Source organism: Chenopodium quinoa, unplaced genomic scaffold, assembly GCF_001683475.1.
Source record: "Chenopodium quinoa cultivar QQ74 unplaced genomic scaffold, ASM168347v1, whole genome shotgun sequence".
Taxonomy (NCBI): Eukaryota; Viridiplantae; Streptophyta; class Magnoliopsida; order Caryophyllales; family Amaranthaceae; genus Chenopodium; species Chenopodium quinoa.
Window position 1 is genome coordinate 7,003,661 of NW_018744367.1, and position 19,283 is coordinate 7,022,943.

Below are 19,283 nucleotides of genomic sequence, written 5' to 3' on the forward strand. Positions count from 1 at the left end.
GTGAAAAGGCAGCTCACCTTGCCCAAAGGCCGCCCGAACTCGATTTAGTACAAAAATTCATTGACAATTGTCATGAAAAGTACAACAAACATCTACGCTACCTTGGTCTAGACACTTTTCAAAAGATCTATTCCGTGCCCACTAGGATTGAAGATGATCTTGCCAAAGAAAAGGGAAACAAGCCTTATCATCATCAACCTAAGAACAACTACAAGAAGGGGAATGATAACACTTCATCCTCTATTGATGTTTTTACTACGTTCACACAGTATAATAATAACGATCCTCGAAAAAGGTGGACAAGAGAAAGAAAATTCACGCAATTCCCTTTAGCTTATAAAGAATTATTGGAAAATTTGAATGAAAAAGGATTACTCTCACCAACTAGGCAAATGCCTCCTCCTCCCATAGAAAGAAGAAATCCTTAATGGGATGACAGTGCTTATTGTACTTATCATAGGGGTGTTGGGCATGATACATAACGTTGCTTTGTTGTAAAACACAAGACTCAAGATCTAGTAGACGATGGGAAAATTCCCACTCCTAAGCCTAATAATAATGTTTCCTCATTGGGAATATTTCATATTGATGAAGACCACGTGAGGAGTGATGAGTTCAATCCTTTTGATTACATCACTCCCATGGGGAAACCTCTAACCATAACACTCATAGGGGAAACTAATAAAGTGTGTGGATTATGGGATGACGACTTTAAAGACCTATATGCCTCAAAATATGTCGTTATCCCACCTCCACCTTGTCTCCAAGTTGAAACAAGTGGAGCGCTTGATTGGGATCATTTTTTGGGAAAATGACAAGATTTGTCAAACTTTTTCGTAGATAAACATTGGCATCAAGCACAACTCATGCAACATTTAGAAATGGAGGCACATTCAACGCCTCTAGAAGAAAACTGTTTCACGAGTACTAAGACTAATCCAAACGAGATTCATCACCTAACTCGTTCTGGGCGAGTCTATCAAACACAACCAAATGGATCTTCAACCAATCAAGGTTAAACTCAAAATCCAATTCCACCTCCACCTGAGGTAGAAGATCCATTGATCAAACAACTTCGTCAATCTAAGGCGAATGTTAGCATTTGGGAACTCTTAAGTACCTCTAAGGAACATAGGAATTCTCTAATGAATGCTCTAACTGCTTTGTCTGTAAGTACGGACACAACTCTGTAGGATCTTGTTAGCTTACTTACTAGAGAAAAATCTGACAAATCAATCATCTTTACTAGTGATGATTTGCCATCAAAAGACACCACTCACAATAATGCATTATATTTAATTGTGGGGTACAAGGGATAAAACATCCCTCTTACTTTAGTTGACCATGGGTCCGCCGTCAATGTGTGCCCATTACGAACCGCAAAATATCTAGGCCTAGACCCAGAAAAAGATTTTCATGCAACAACACAAAGCATTAGGGCCTACAATAATTCAAGGAGATCGGTGTGTGGAACTGTTAAGCTACCAATTACCACAAGCCCAATACAAAAGATGGTTGAACTCCATGTCATGGACATAAAACCTACATTCAACCTTCCTCTTGGACGTCCTTGGATACATGAACTTGGAGCAATACCATCTTCGATCCATCAAATGATTAGGTTGAACTATCAAGGTCTTCCTATGACTATACATGCTTCTCCTCTAAAAGTCGCAATAAACGATCAATCTCTTTTAGAGATAAATCATGACAATGATGAAGAAGATATGCGGGGATTCGCCGCAGAGGCTATCTGCACACTAGAAATGGATGAAGATATTGAAGTACCTTTTAAACATGATCCATATTCCACCCCAATAGTTAATATCATCTTATTTAAGAGTAGTTACTTTCCTGGGATACCTTTGGGTATAGGAATGAAGAAACCTATCTTACTTCCTATCCCAAACAAAAGCTTCTCCTTTGGTTTGAGATATAAACCAACTAAGGAAAAACTCGAAGCTCACGATTCCAAGTAAGGGCACGTTGGAGCAACAATAAGAAAGGGATAATTTCCTTACTCCCATCTTACAATCAAACCCTTAATGGGCAATTCATTAAGGAAGGGGAGAATTACCCATGCTATAACTTTCCAGAACCACTAGTTTTTGAAGGTATTAAGAAGCCTGGATTTGAGATTTTTCACAATTTCTACTACTTGAATGATAACTTAAACATCACTCAATCAAAACACCCAACTTCAGGGTGCTATGATAGGAAAGCCTTTAACTTGCTATTTGGACTAGAGCAAAACCATGTTGCTATCATAACCGATCAAAATGCCATCCAAGACAAAGCTTTCGACCCTACTTCATTGATCACCCCTTCCAATAATACATTCTAGCATGGATGGAGAAAGACCTTCAAGTGGACTAACCACAAGGGTGACAAGCTGGAAATCACCACAGGCAAAGGACAAATGTTTAAAGAATCCGACGACGAGTCTAGTTTAGATTTTAAGGAAGCTGAGAATTTAGGCCTTGTAGCCATTACTGAGTCTTTACTTTCTGGTTCTAAGGACGAGGATCCCAAAAAGGATTCCTCTCTTGATTTACTTCTTTTGATTTCAATAATATGAGCTCTATTTTCTAGTATATGCCTTCTCTTGAATCTTTTGAATGTTACAATAATCAATTTAACAAGAATGTTGACATTAATAAATTGAATAAATTAATGAATGAACGAGAACAAAAGAATCTTGTGATCGAAGAAATCGAAACAATCAATATTGGAACAAATGAAAACAAGAAAGACTTCAAAATTGGCTTAACCTTAAAATCGGAAGAGCAATCGAATCTCATATCGATGCTTAAAGAATTCGAAGACATGTTTGCTTATTCATACAAGGACATACCTAGAATATATAAGGAAATTGCGGAACATACCATTCCTTTGAACCCTATGTCTAAACCAGTAAAACAAAAACTTGAACGAATGAAACCCGACATTGCTTTAAAAATAAAATAAGTACAAAAACAGTTGGACGCAGGTTTCATTCGCGTAAGTAATTGCCCCGAATGGGTAGCGAACATCGTCGCAGACCCTAAAAAGGATGGACGAGTTCGCATGTGTGTCGAATTTAGGGACCTCAACAAAGCTAGTCCCAAAGACGATTTCCCTCTACCACATATTGATATATTGGTGGATAATACGACTGAACATGCGATGTTATCCTTCATGGATGGATACGCAACTTACAACCAAATTCTAAAGGCAAAAGAAGATGAAGAAAAGACATGCTTTATTACCTCTTGGGGTACTTATTGCTACACAGTCATGCCATTTGGTCTTAAAAATGCAGGAGCTATGTACCAAAGAACGGTTACGACTCTCTTGCATGATACGATGCACAAAGAAATAGAGGTATATGTGGATTATATAATCGTAAAATTCAAAGATAGAATGGGTCATGTAAAAGCTTTACGCAAATTCTTTACTCGAATAAAAGAGTACAAGATGAGATTGAACCCACAAAAATGCGCTTTCAGAGTAACTTCCGGCAAGTTACTCGGATACGTAGTAAGCACATGTGGCATTGAGATCGATCCCTCAAAAATAAAGACAATTATTGACATGCCTCCCCTAAAAACAGAAAAACAAATTAGGGGGTTTATTGGCAAATTACAGTACATTAGTCGATTCATTAGTAAGTTGACAATGACTTGAGAGCCAATATTCAAAAAATTGAAAACAGAAGAAAAATATGAATGGGACGACCAATGCCAAGAGGCCTTTGAGAAAGTAAAAAGTTATCTCAAAAGTCCTCCAGTTTTAGCACCACCAGTACTCAAACTACCTCTTAGAATTTATATCACTGTCATGGAAAGGACCACAGGAGCCATGCTCGCGCAAGAGGTAGATAAAATAGAACAAGCAATATACTATATAAGCAAAAAAATTATTCAATATAAAATAAGATATAGCATCTAGAAAAAACGTAGCATTAGTGTAGGCATCTAAAAAACTACTTTATTATATGCTTCCCCACACCACTCATGTGATTTCTCAGCACAATCTAATAAAGTATTTGTTTGAACAACCACCCGTACAAGGAAGAATATCCAAGTGGTTGGTGATGTTGGCCAAATTCGACCTCAAATATATTCCTGAAAAATCAATAAAAGGAAAGGTAATATCCGATTTTCTAGCCCAACATCCCATTTAAACAAGTCGTGAAGAAACCACTCATCTTCCGGATGAAGAAATTCTCATGACACAAGACAACAAGTAGGTAATGTACTTTGATGGCGCATCCAACCAAAAAGGGTGTGGCTTAGGAGTGTTACTCATAAGTCCAGAGGGAGCACATACTCTAATCTCTGTAAACTAGACTATGGGGCTACTAACAATGCCGCGGAATGTGAAGCGTCCATTGTTGGTAAAGGAATGGTGTCCTTCGAACAAGTGTATTATTCCGATAGAGGGTTTAGAATTAATAAGAAAGCTAATTATTCAGTGAGGTCAAGTGATCGGAATGCCTAGCTGGAGGCCGCTTCCGATTAGTAATATTAATGAATAATTAATATTAAAGCTAAATCTTCAATGAACCCTTCGAGTCACACCCAATCGTGAAACCGAACCAAAGCGACGAATTAATCCGAAGGATTATATGAGTCAATAGAGATTTTACAAACAAAGACGTTGGATTCCGAGCTTAGAGCGTTGAATTCGAGCGTCGTAAGTCGAGTCGAATTAAGGAGACAACAAGATGGAGAAAATCATCCAAATACCAAGTCATCGCTAAGCCTTAGCCTCACATTTGCCTAGCCATGCGACGGCTAGGCTAGCATAGGCCACCAGCCGCAAGGTATGGCTGTGCGGCAAGCCCAGCATGCATGCGCGTACTAGGCTTGTTGGCCGAGCATGCTTGCGGGGCTGGTGCGCCTGGCCGCTTGCACGCTAGCACCAGCACGCATCAATGCGTGGTTGGGCTACCAGGCCTTGCCTATAGGGTTTCACAGAGACCCACTCTATGCGGAAGGAAACCCACCAAGACCTGCCCAGATAACTAAAGCAATTAAAGCATGCAAAACATAATTAATACATAATTAAGAGAAAGAGGGATAAAGGATTATACCCTAGATGCGTGCTTCGCTCACTAAAAGATCTCTTACTTGAACCCCGCAAACGCATGGTTTCCGACGGCTCGTATACTCAAACCCGACCCGATCGACCCAAGCCCCGAAGGTTAGTCGGGGCTCGACCTAAAAAGATTGGAGTTTTACGAACTTTAGGTATTCTCAACAATGAAGATGCCTATATAGTTCTAATCAAGTGTGTGTTCTCAAAATCCCAACCAAGTGGGTATTTATAGAGAATGGGGACTTGAATCCCATTTCATGATCAATGTGGGATCATGTGCAAATGCACTAATTTATTTAATTCTAAAATAAATTATAAAGCAAATGCAATCACAAGGCAACAAGTGGAAAGAGGAGAGAATGGGTTAGGTGAGGACCATATCCCATGGGGGGACCATTGCCTTGCTCCCCAAGGGAAGCCTTGAGGCCTTGGTCCCCACCTCTCCTAAACCGGCCTCAAGCAATGGCTGGGCTGGCAGCCATCTAGCACGCCAGCACGCACCAGCTGGCATAGCGAGCACGCACATCATGCATTAGCCAGCACAGCTAGCACATGTGTGCTGCTAGCGAGCCACGCATGCTGCTGGATGCTTGGCGCTAGGCGAGGGCCCCTTCGCTGCTTGCTGGCCAGCACGCACTGCCCGCACACACAACATCACACCCCAACATGCATTAGCCAGCACGCACTGGCCAGCACACCCAGCATATGTGTGTTGCATGCTACTGGGCGCTGGGTGCTGCCTGGCGTAGTGCTAGTGCCTGGGCGATGCCTGGCAAAGTGCTAGTACTTGGACGATGCATGGACGCACAACCCAGCATGCATGCTGGCTTCTTCATGGCGATAGCCCTTGCGCATACACACAGCCCGGCAAGCTTGCAGGCTGTTGCTTGTTGATTTTGCGACGCTCGGTCTCGACGCCCTAGGCTCGATATCCGACATCTATGTTCGTAAAACTCCGACGACTCATCAAATCCTTCGGATTGATTCGTTGTCTCGGATTGGTTGTTCGATTGGGTTCAACCTGAAGGGTTCAGTTAAGATTAAGCTGTAATATTAATTTTACCTTAATATTACTGATTGGAAGCGGCCTCCACCTAGGCATTCTGATCACTTGACCTTACTGAAGAATTAGCTCTGTAATAATTCTGAACCCTCTATCAGAATAATACACTTGTTGGAAGGACACCATTCCTTTCACTGCCACAAGCTAGCATTTGGCTGATATCGTGCAAAGGACAACACCTCGCTTGAGAGCAGCGCACAGCAGCCCGCATAAGCGAGGCATGCTATTTCGGGCTTGTGCGAGGTCACATGCGCACGGGCCAGCTAGCAGGCCCAGCCAAGGGGCCAGGCCACCAGCGAGGCAGCCTTGGCGCCTAAGGCAGGCCACGCCAGCCGGTGTGCTGTGATAGGCCGAGTGTGTGGGGAGCCGATTGTGTGGGTTTGCTTGGGGAGCAAGGGGAAGGTGGTCCTCCCCTTGTTGTCCTCACCTAACTCCTTGTCTCCATGGGACACTTGTTGCTTGGTGATTGTTTTGGCCTTTTAATTTAATTAAGAATTAAATTAAATCTTATTTTTACCTTCATACCAACTATCCCAAATTGAAAGATGATGGGAATTCATGGGATCATTTCTCTGTAAATACCCATCGTGGGGTATTGGGATTTTCACTTGAGTTAGTGAACTTTAAGGGATCTCCAAAAGCGAGAAAACCTTTGTTCGGTAGCGAGGGTGCGAGTTGTTGGAGGTTCTCGCACTTGCGGCACTTGAACTTTTCAAGTCCGAGCTCAACGGTTGATCGAAGCACGCTACAAGGGTGAGCATTCTTTCTCTCTCTTCTCATATGTTTATGTTTATTTGCATGCTTTTATTTATATTGTAATTATTATGCATGCGATCCGGTTATCGGGTTTTGTTTTCGCGCGGTGTCGGACATCACAAAATCCAATAGTGGTATAACTGCCTCTTGCATTTAATTTTTACAACTAAAAATTAATTAAGGTGATTTAAAATGGATTTAAATTTCTAGTTTAGCATCCTAATTAGATTAGGAGCTCGTTTTAATTGGATTAAAATCGTATTTATGCTAATTTTGGATTACGAACTCTGGTTTTGACTCAAAAATAGTGAATTTTTGGTGGAATCGATGTTCTAAACCAGACATTACCCACGTTGTATTTAAAAATGGCTTTCCAAAAGCCAAAATCTACCCAGAAAGTGGTTTTTCGAGGGGTTTTTCTTTTTTGACGAAAATTTTTAAATCTTTAAACCTTGGTTAATTATGGCATGCAATTGTTGGATTATGTGTTTGGTTATACCATTAATCTTCTGCAATTTTAACCCTCATTAAGCATGTTTATGAAGTCAAATTTGGTGCTTAATTTGGTTAGCTCTTATTTTCACATAAACTTGCAATTTCACATTTTTGCAAATTAATTTCTTGGAGTGTGAATTTTTATGGTGAAATTGTATTTTAGAAGCCCCTAATGTTAAAGATTTAATCTTTAATTTTTTATTTGGTTGGATCTAAACTTTCTAAAATCCATAATGAACAAATTTTTTGGTTTTAATCATTTTTTAGTTGATTAAAATCTTAAAATGTTCATACTTGTGCTTAAATATTATTGTTCTTCATATTGGAAGATTACAATATTCAAATGTGCACAAGTGAGTGTAGGATAAAAAATTTCCATTAGATGAATGATTATTTATTCAACTATATTTTGTCAAATCTCATTATTAATTAATGTTGGTTAAATTAATTGTGAGAATAGCCCTCAATTTTGTAGCATCAAGTTGAGCCAAAGAAAAGTTAAAGAATGGTTCTTGAATTAATTTTAGTTTGTGCATTAAAAATTGAATTTATTTAAGTTGGACTTATTTTATTTTCATTTTGCTCAGTGTTGGTTCTAAAAATAATTTAGAATTAATTTTATATTGTCACACACAAAATCGAAATAAAATTCCGAGGCACAAGCATGTAAATCGAGGCATCAAGCCCCGAGCACAACCCTTGGCTAGCTGGGCTGCTTGCGCAACCCAAATGTGGTTGCCGAGGAAGTGCACTGTGCTTGGTGTGCAAGTGTGTGTGAGCAACACCACTTGGTGCGGAGATGGCATGCGTGTGGTGCGGAAGTGCCGCTGCTTAGCAGCGTGCAGCTCACACAACAGCAAGGCCCACGTGGCCAGCACGAGTGTGCGTGCAAGCACGCTGCTAAGGCCAGCGTAATGCATGAATGGGACGCTGTCAGCCACTAGCACGTGGCTTGACACTGATGTGCCTGTGCGGGGCAGCACCCATGCATGGCAGCCAAGGCTTGGTTCCTAGCAAGCCGAGCCTTGTGGCTTGGATGCTAGGCACTTGGCCGTTTTAGGGGCTATTAATTTTGCGTTTTTGCGGTTTTTTTGTTTTAATTAAAGCGAGGCTAGGCCTCTGTTAATTAATTTTAATTTGGCAAAATTTTGGGTTAACCAGCTTAATTAATTTTAATTGGATTAATTTTAATTAAGTTGAATGTGAAATTTAGTGGGAGCTTCATCAATCGTTTTGAGCTATTATTTTTGCGTTAATTCACATAATCGGATAACAGCTTTGACTAGTTTTAATTAGGCGCGTTGATTGGATAAACCACCTAAGTTAGTAACTAGTTTTGCGCTCGTTTTGGATTGTTGCTTGAATTATTTGTAGAATGCATGGGCCATTCACGTTAGTTAATGGATGAATGGAATATATATTCTAATGTAGGTTTTACAAAATGGCAACTAGTGGGGCCCGACTAGGATAGTTAATACGGACTGCGTTCCGTTTTGTATTTTTGTAAATCTAAATACGGATTGCGTGCCGTTAAGTATTTTTGTACTTAAATTATTTAGATTAGTTCTAGCTTTTCTATTTGTTGCATAATTGATGGTGATGTCTCGAAGAAGGCGTTTATAAGAAGACGAAGCCAAGAAGATGCAACAAAGGCCCTTGAAGATTTGAAGACTCAAGTTTCAGGGGGTCATGCTAGTTGCCAAATGCATCTTTATTTATGCTTTATATATTTATGCTTATGCTTATATATAATTGCGATGTTAGATACATGTTTAGGAGTTCGAATGTTGAATGATTAGTTTAGTTCACTTAAATCAACCAACATAGAAACCCTAAGTCCCAAAGAATATTAAGTTAAATCTACCATTCCAAAATGACACTTACGGAACTAATGACAATAGTAATGGGCTATGCCAAAGAAAGGCATTACTACTTTCCTAGGGAAGTAAGGTATGTTGGTGCGCTGGCCTAAGCAAGGCATTATATACACGTTAGTTTTGGTTAAACTCAACGATATCAGTAAGGAGTCCTTAGATGTCGTAGAAATGGAGATAAGCGTCAAGAAACATTAGATGCGACGTTTTATTGAACCATGAATAACTTAGAGTTATTAGCAATTGGATAGATTACCTTAAAATATTAAGTGTTAAGACAAGACAAAGCATGCTTAATCACTTTTTGATTTTTGGGGTCTTGGAATCATTTTATTCTCGCCTAAAAGGGACAATTTAAAATGTATGGATAAAACTCTTAATAAGATTGAAAATTTGCATGTATGCTTTAAATTTCAAACTTATTGGTTTTATGAATGGTTTTTTATTGAAAAATTCTTTCAATTGTAGAAAAATGTTCACAGTTAACAACAGCAACATGTGTCCGGAACTCTTCGACAAGTTGGCTTTTAGCCTAAACTTGGTTAATTTCAAGGAATGGGAAGACGAACTCCAGAGAGCTTTATGGAACAGTTCCATGGAGTACATATTGAACACTCCCATTCCAAGCTTCTTCTCTAAGGGACTCATGAGTGATGAAACTCATGAAACTTGGTCCTTGGTTTTTGACAAGGTCACAAATTTGACGAGGAACTTCCTTCCGGAGGATTGGAAGAGGAAGTTCACCTCATACCTTCTGGACATGCTTCTTAATAGTCTTAAGGAGCTAGTCAATATGTCTTCCGAGACCCAGGACTTGAATGTTCATAATTTGACTAGGTCATTTGTGAACATGAAATTCAAGGCCTCGGAGGAAGGTTGCCTGGCCAAGGAAAGGTACCGAGTTTGGTCTAGGGTCTACAATACGAAATTAAGACCCGGTATGCCCCTCCAACCTCATATGCTTAGAATTACTAGGCTCTTCAAACACATGGAGCTTCTTGGAATCTCATTAGAGGATGAGATGGCGGGTCATATCTTGTTTGGCTCACTCCACCCAGACTTTGATGCACTTAAGATGCATATGGCAGCCAAGAAGGAGTCATACTTATTTAATGAGGTGGTGCAAATGCTTCGCAAGTCCGACTCCTATGGAGCTACCAAGATGCCTTTGAGAGTGAAGAAGAAGGATTTCAAGAACAAAGTGAATATGCGATGCTTCTATTGTGATGGGAAAGGTCACTACAAGAGGGAAACAAAATCTTCCGAGAAGATGAGGAAAAGAGGAATGTTCCATCTTCCTCAGGTATCTTCATTACAACTTGTGTATAAGCTACTCATAGGTATTGGATACCATGTATGACTCACTTTATGCTTCTACTTTCAGGGACCAAGTGTGAGGCTTCACAAGTTAATTTGTGACTACGGCCGGACAATGAAGATGGTCCTTTTGCCATGTTTGTAGGCACAATATTTGTCTTTTGGCTTGTAATAGAACTAATTCTCATTTTATTATGTTTTGCTTACCATCGAACATATTTTGATCTATGACGTTGGATGCCAGGTTGTTTTGATCACAAGACTATAACAATGGTTGTTTTGAATGTCTTGCTTATATGTTTTATGGGATTACACATTTTAAATGTGACTAAGACCAACAGATTTATAATGTTAATGATACCACCAAAAGAGCTAAGACCGTTAAGTCGAATCAAACCTACTTGTGGCATTGTCGTCTTGGCCATATTAACATTAAACGCATCAAGAAATTTCTTCATGAAGGGATTCTTAATTCATTCGACTTAGAGTCGTTTGAAAACTGCGAAGGATGTCTACTTGGAAAGATGATAAAACAACCATTCTCCAAGTTGGGAGAAAGGGTCAATGACTTATTGGGTCTTATACACATGGATGTATGTGGACCAATGAGCACAACCGCAAGAAATGGTTATTACTATTTTATCACATTCACGGCCAACTTTAGTAGATATGGCTATGTCTACCTAATGTCGCACAAATCTGAATCTTTTGAGAAATTCAAAGAATTTCAGAGTGAAGTGGAAAATCATCTTGGCAAGAAAATCAAAACACTTCGATCAGATCGAGGTGGCATGTATTTGAGCTACAAATTCGACGATCATATGAAAGAATATGGAATTCTCTTAGAATTGACATCTCCTGGAACTCGACAATGGAATGGAGTGCCCGAGAGGAGAAATCGAACTCTGTAAGACATGGTTCAATTAATGATGGGTCATAGAGATCTTCCTATTTCTTTCTAGGGACACGCACTTATAACCGCGCCACCTAAACTGGACCGAGCTCCGTCAAAAGCTGTCGAAAAGACTCCATATAAATTATGTGAAAGGAATGGTGTCCTTCCAACAAGTGTATTCTTCCGATAGAGGGTTCAGAATTATTACGGAGCTAATTCTTCAGTAAGGTCAAGTGATCGGAATGCCTAGGTGGAGGCCGCTTCCGATCAGTAATATCGAGGTACAAATGATATTACAGCTTAATCTTAACTGAACCCTTCGGGTCGAACCCAATCGAATCACCGATCCGAGACGACGAATTAATCCGAAAGGATTTAATGAGTCAGCAGAGTTTCACGAATACAGACGTCGGATATCGAGCCTAGGGCGTCGAGACCGAGCGTCGCAAAATCACAAGCAACAAGTATGAGCGTAGCCATAGCTAGGATAAGCGAGCTCATCGCAGTCCTAGGCGCACCATGTATGTGCTAGGTGCACCATGGTGTGCTAGGCGAGGCACAAGTGCTAGGCGCCATCGCAGCCCTAGCATCATGCCTAGGCGTGCATGGCTAGCCTATCGCACCAAGCACAGCCATCGCAGTGCGGGGCACTGGCGCATGGGCCTGTGCGTGCGTGCCTCGCACCATCGCAGCTCTATCGCACCAAGCACAACACCCAAGTGTGCGTGCATGTGCGTGGACACTGTCGCAGCACCCTAGCATCACGCAGAGCACCATCGCAGTGCTAGGCACATGCATGTGTGCTTGTGCGTGTGCACTATCGCCCAGCAGCCTCGTAATGAGGCACCGAGCTATGTGCTTGCGTGCGTGCCTTCGCATGGCAGCACCAAGCACAACAAGCTAGCTAGCAGCACGCATGCTAGGCCTTGCGTGCATGAGTGCGCTGGCTGGGCTGTACGTATGCTGGCCTAGCTGGCTGGTTGTGCGAGAGGGCCTGTGCGAGTGTGTATGTGAGGAATTGCTAGGCTGCAGCACCATGCTAGCAGCGCCAGCGCCCAGCAGCTCGCAGCATGCTAGGGGTTGATGCGTGCTAGGCCAGTGCGTGCTAGCACTACTTGCTAGCAGAGCAAGATGGCTGGCTGCCCAGCCTTGGTGCTAGGCGCCATCTGGTAGCCTTAGCAGCCAAGGCAGGCTGCCAGCCCAGCTTTCTATGAAATGCCGATTTTGGTGAGGGGTGGGGACCAAGGTTTGGGCAAAGCCTTGGGGAGCAAGGCAATGGTCCCCCCACCCATTCATGGTCCTCACCTAACCTTCTCTCTCCATTTGACACTTGTTGCATTGTGATTAGATTTATTTATTAATTTATTTTAGAAATAAATTAATTAGCAAATTATACATTCTCCCACATTGGTTGGGGAATGAAATACAAGGGTTCATTTCCCTATAAATACCAAACTTGGGTATTGGGAAATGAACAACCTTGAGTGGAATTAAAAAGGCAACTCTAAGAAAAGAGTAAACCTTTGATTCGTAAAACTCATAGTTGTTTTGTCCGGTTCTTGACTAACCTTAAAGACTTAGGACGCTCGGGTCGGGTCGAGGGTACGATCCGTCGGAGATCTCGTGTTTTCGGGATTTTGAAGTAAGAGCTCTTTGGGAGCGAAGCACGCGTCAAAGGTATAATTCTTGTTCTTAATCTTGTTTGATTAAGTTTATTATGCTTGTTAATTGCTTTAATTAAGGGGCGGGTCTTGGTGGGTTTCCTTCCGCGTATTGTCGGGTCACTACGAAACCCTACAGCGGTATCGGAGCCACACTCCTTTTAATTTTTGCAATTATTGTTTAATTACGGTGTTTTAAAAGAATTTAATTTTCTGGTTCATGTTCATCTAATTAGATTAGATGCTCGTTTTAATTAATTTTTTTTTAAAACTCGATTTTATTTTCAATTTGGCTGTCGAACCCAGATTTTGGCTCAAAAATAGTGATTTTTGGGTGGAATCGACATTCTGGAACTGTTTTAGTCCTTTAAGGGTTGTCCAAAAGCCAAATTCGAACCAGAAACCCAATTTTACTAGGATTTTTCGTTTTTCAACGAAAATTTAATTCTTTTTAAGCCTTGATTAATGCACGCATTAGAAGGTTAGATTAAATGCACATTTGCATCACTAATCTACTGGTTTTAAAATATCCTTGAGCATAATAATGGAGTGTTTATTAGTGCTTAAGTTGATATACCAATTTATCACATAAACTTGCTTTTCACAATTTTGCAAATAAATTGCAATAGAGTGTGAAAACTTGTTGTGATTTTGTATTTTAAGTTCCCAAATAATGTTAACGTTCTAATCTTTAAAAGTTTATATGATTGGAACCCTAAACCTAAATTCCATGTTGAACAAAGTTTGGATTTTTTCATGTTTTGGTTGATTAAAATCTATTAAGTTCAATTACTTGTGAGTAAAATTTGATTAATCTTCATATTGGAAGATGCAATCTTGGTATTTTACACAAGTATGCAATTTGGAAAATTTTTATCATTGGATGGTTAATTTATTTTTCCAACCCCCATTTGTCAAATCCATTATTAATTTGCATATTGGCAAGATTAATTTTGGACATAGCTCATTTTATTTTAAGCATAAAGTTTGACCTAATTTTTGTTCAAAATTGAAATTTTGGATAAATTTAGGCTTATGCACCAATAAAATAAATTTTTTTAAGTTAGACTTAATTTTATTTTTCCCCTCAAAATTAATTCTAAAATGTAATTTAGAATTGATTATTGTCACACACAAATCGGAATTAAAATTCCGAGTAAAATGCACGCAAAACGATGCAAAACCGCAAGCGTCACCAAGGCTAGCCGGGCTGCCTAACAACCCACATGTAGGCTGCCTGTGGTGCGCATATGGCTGTGCCTCGTTTGGTGCGTGGCTGTGTGGCGGGGAGGGGTCTGCTGTGTGGTGCGTAGCATGCTGCTGGTGCTAGCTAGCAAGGGAGGTTGTGCTAGGCACACTTGCTAGCTGCCAGCACCACGCACCATGGCGCAGGGCCATGGGCTGCCTAGCACCCATGGTGCGCCATGCATCATGGGATGATGCCTTGTTTCTTAAGCTTAAGCTATGATTTTGCGAATTTTTTCCGTGTTAATAATTTTAATTAGTTATTTTAACGAGGCTAAAAACCTCGATTTTCGTTTTTTTTGCAAAACTTTGACAAATTATGGGTTATGCCGACTTAATTAATCGAATTAGTTAAGTACGGATGCGGAATTTAGTGGGAGCTTAATTAAGTGCGTAAGCATTTTGCGTTTAGAAATAATGGATTAAACCACTTTGACTAGTTTTAATTAGGCGCGTTAATTGGATTAACCACCTAAGTTAGTTACGAGTTTTGCGTGTTTAATTATGTATTTCATAAAATTGCATGGGCCATTCAAAAATAGTGAATGGGTGAATGAAGAATTGTTTTCAAAAAAGGTTCTTTGAAAAATGGCAACTAGTGGGGCCCGACTAGGATAGAAAATACGGACTGCGTTCCGTTATGTATTTTTGTAAATCTAAATACGGTCTGGGAACCGTTAAGTATTATTGTACTAATAGATTAATCTTAGTCATTCTAGCTAGCTTCTTTTATTTCATTTTGGCCAAGATGTCTCAAGACGGCGTTTCGATGAAGACGAGCCAAGATGAAGACCCATGGAAATGGAAGATTTCAAGGGGTCATGCTAGTTGCCAAATGCATCTATTTTTATGCCTTATATATTGTTATTATATATGATTTCTAGATGCATGTCTAGGATTTCTATCATGTTGTGACGATTAGTTAAGTTCACTTAAATCAACCAACATAGAAACCCTAGGTCCCTTAATAATACTGAGCTTAAATTTGCCGTTCCAAGAACAACACTTACCGAACTAATGCGCGTACGTGATGGATTACGCCAAAGCGAGGCATCACTACTTCCTTAGGAACATAAGGTATACTAGGTATACAAGTTGTCTTGGTTAAGCTCAACGATATCAGTAAGGAGTCCTTAGATGTCGTGGCAAAAGAGATAAAATGTCAAGAATGCATTAGATGCGACATTTTATCAAACCGAGAGTAGCTTAGAGCTATTGGCAATTGGATTACTTACCTTAAGATATTTAATGATTAAGACAAGCCAAAGCATGCTTAACCATTTCTTGATCTTTGGGATCTCGGAATCATTTTATTCTCGCCCATAAGGGACAATTTTAAAATGCGTGGATAAAATGCTCAATAAGTTTGAATATATGCATGAACATTTAACTTATTGATGTATGTATGGTTTTTTACTTCAAATTCTTTCAATTGTAGAATCATGTCTGCAAGTAACTCAAACAACAACCAAATGTGCCCGGAACTCCCCAAAAAGTTAGCTATCAAGCTTAACTTAACAAACCTTGATGAATGGGAAGAAGAACTCAGGAGAACTCTACGGAGTTGTTCCAAAGAGTATGTTCTGGATACTTCCCTCCTAACCCTCTGTTCCAAGATCCTCTTGAGTGACGAAACTTTTTGTGCATGGTCGAAAGACTGCAAATTAGTGTCACAACTCATGGCTAACTCCATCCCGGGAGAATGGAAAGAAAAACTTCCATTCTCTTTCCCGAACTTGTTCCTCAGAGGACTAAGGGATGTTGTCGGTGTGAGATTCTCTAAGAGTTTCAATGACAACGATGATGGACTCTTGTTTGAAGTGACTAGGTACCATCTTTGGTCTACGGTCTGCAATACTAAGTTGAGACCGGGTATGCCCCTCCGACCCCATGTGGCAAGAATGACTAAGCTCTTCAAGCACATGGAACTCCTCGGAATTCCAATAGAAGATGGAATGGCTGGTCATATTTTGCTCACTTCACTCCACTCATGATATGATGCACTAAAGGCATATATTTTTGAATCAAAGGAGACACATTCCTTAGAATGTGGTGGAGCTACTTCACCAGGCCAACTCATTTGGGGCAACCAAAAGACCATCAAGAAGGAGGGATCTCAAGGTTAAGGCTAAGATGTGTTGCTTCTACTGTGGCGGGCAAGGCCACTTCAAGAGAGAATGCAAGCTCTTTCAGGAAGAGGAGGAGAGGAATGGAGCATTCGCCTCAGGTATCTTCCTTAACACTTGTGGATTAAGCTTATCATAGGTATTAGATACCAAGTATGACTCACTTAATGTTGCCTTTTCAGGGTCCAAGTGAGAAGCTTATCAAGTGTTGGTGCAAGAGCAAGAAGACGACGAAGATGGTTTTTCAGTCGTGCTTGCTGCACTATTTTGTCTATGACATGTAATTAAACTATTTCTAGTTTGTCATCATGCTTTTGAACATATTATGATCCATGATGTTGGACACCTAGGAATTTAAGTGTAAGACTTTGACAATAGTTGTTTCAAGTGTTTCTTACAAATTTATGTTCAATTAAATTGCATGTTTTTTACATATAATTAGACAAAAGTTGATACCACTAGCTAAGACCATCGAGTCGAATCAAACCTACTTGTGGCATTGTCGTCTTGGCCATATTAACATCAAACGCATCAAGAAACTTCTTCATGAAGGTGTTCTTGACTCATTCAACTTAGAGTCGTTTTAAAATTGCGAAGGATGTTTATTAGGCAAGATGATAAAATAGCCATTCTCCAAGTTAGGAGAAAGGGAAAGTGACTTATTAGGTCTAATACACACGGATGTATGTGGACCAATGAGCACACCCGCAAGGCAAGGTTACCGATATTTCATCACTTTCACCGATGATTATAGTAGATATGGCTATGTCTACTTAATGTCGAATAAATATGAATCCTTTGAGAAATTCAAAGAATTTCAGAAAGAAGTTGAAAATCGACTTGGCAAGAAAATTAAGCACTTCGATCGGATCGAGGTGGCGAATATTTGAGCCATGAATTCGACGATCACGTGAAAGAAAATGGCATTCTTTCAGAATTGACACCTCCTGGAACTCCTCAATGGAACGGAGTGTCCGAACGGAGGAATCAGACCTTGTTAGACATGGTTCGATCAATGATGGGTCTTAGTGAACTCCCTATCTCTTTCTGGGGACATGCGCTACAAACAGCAGCACTAACACTTAATAGAGCTCCGTCAAAAGCTGTTGAAAAGACTCCATATTAATTATGGACTAAGAAACCTCCTAGGTTGTCTTTTCTCAAGATTTGGGGATGCGAAGCATATGTCAAGCGATTAATTTCGGACAAACTTCACCCTAAATCGGATAAGTGTTTCTTTGGGGGATATCCAAAAGAAACCAAAGGGTATTACTTCTACAATAAATCCAAGAACAAAGTGTTTGTTGCTCGTGATGGTGTCTTTTTGGAGAAGGACCACCTTTCCAAAATGACAAGTGGGAGGAAAATCGAACTCGACGAAGTTCGAGAGGACGAGCAACAATGTCAACCTGACAAAACTGATAATCTAGATACTTTGGAAGTAGCTGAGAAGATTGGTCAGAATCAAACAGACAATGTAAATGCTCAACCGATTACCCTACGTAGGTCGCAACGGCAAAGATCTCAACCAGACAGATACCTCGGTATCGTCTTAACCGATGATCAGGACATCCTAGTCATGGAGAGCCCCGAATCTGCAAAATGGCAAGAGGCGATGAAATCCGAGATGGACTCCATGTCTGAAAATCAAGTCTAGGACTTGGTGAATTTGCCCGAGGGTTATACACCCATTGGTTGCAAATGGATCTTCAAAGTGAAGACAGACAAGGATGGAAATGTATCAATATACAAAGCTAGACTGGTGGCAAAAGGTTATAGACAAGTCCACGGGATTAACTATGACGAAACCTTTTCACCAGTTGCAATGCTAAAATCCGTCCGGATCATCCTAGCGATTGCTGCATATTACGATTATGAAATATGGCAAATGGATGTCAAAATCGCCTTCCTTAATGGGATTTTGGAAGAAACTGTGTATACGACACAGCCAGAAGGTTTTTTCGATCCAGGCAACACTGGAAAGGTTTGCAAGCTTAAGAAGTCCATTTATGGACTGAAGCAAGCCAGCATAAGTTGGAATCTGCGATTTGATGAAGCCATCAGCAAGTTTGGTTTTATCAAGGATCCAGATGAATCTTGTGTATACAAGAAGGTTAGTGGGAGTGATATTGCATTCCTAGTCATGTATGTCGATGACATACTGCTCATTTGAAACAGCACAAAATTGTTGGAGTCCGTAAAGGGCTGGTTGGGATAGTGCTTTTCAATGAAGGACTTAGGAGAGGCACGGTACATATTGGGCATTAAGATCTACAGGGATAGATCTAAGAGGATGATTGGATTAAGCCAGAGTACTTACATTGATAAGGTACTAGCTCGATTCAACATGAAAAATGCCAAAAGAGGGCATTTTCCCATGTCCCATGGCGTAACTCTCAACAAGAAACAGTGTCCGCAGACACCTGTTGAGCGAGAAAGAATGAAACAGATCCCATATGCTTCGCTAATCGGATCGACCATGTATGCCATGATATGTACAAGGCCAGATGTATCGTATGCCCTAAGTGCAACGAGTCGATACCAATCGAACCTAGGAGAGGCGCATTGGACTGCGGCCAAGAACATCCTTAAGTACCTGAAAAGGAAAAAGGATAAATTCCTGGTGTATGGAGGCCACAAAGAACTGGTTGTTGAAGGTTACACCGACGCTAGCTTCTAGACTGGCAGAGACGACTTCAAATCACAGCCTGGATTTGTATTCTGTCTGAATGGAGGAGCGTTCAACTGGAAGAGTGCCAAGCAGAGCAC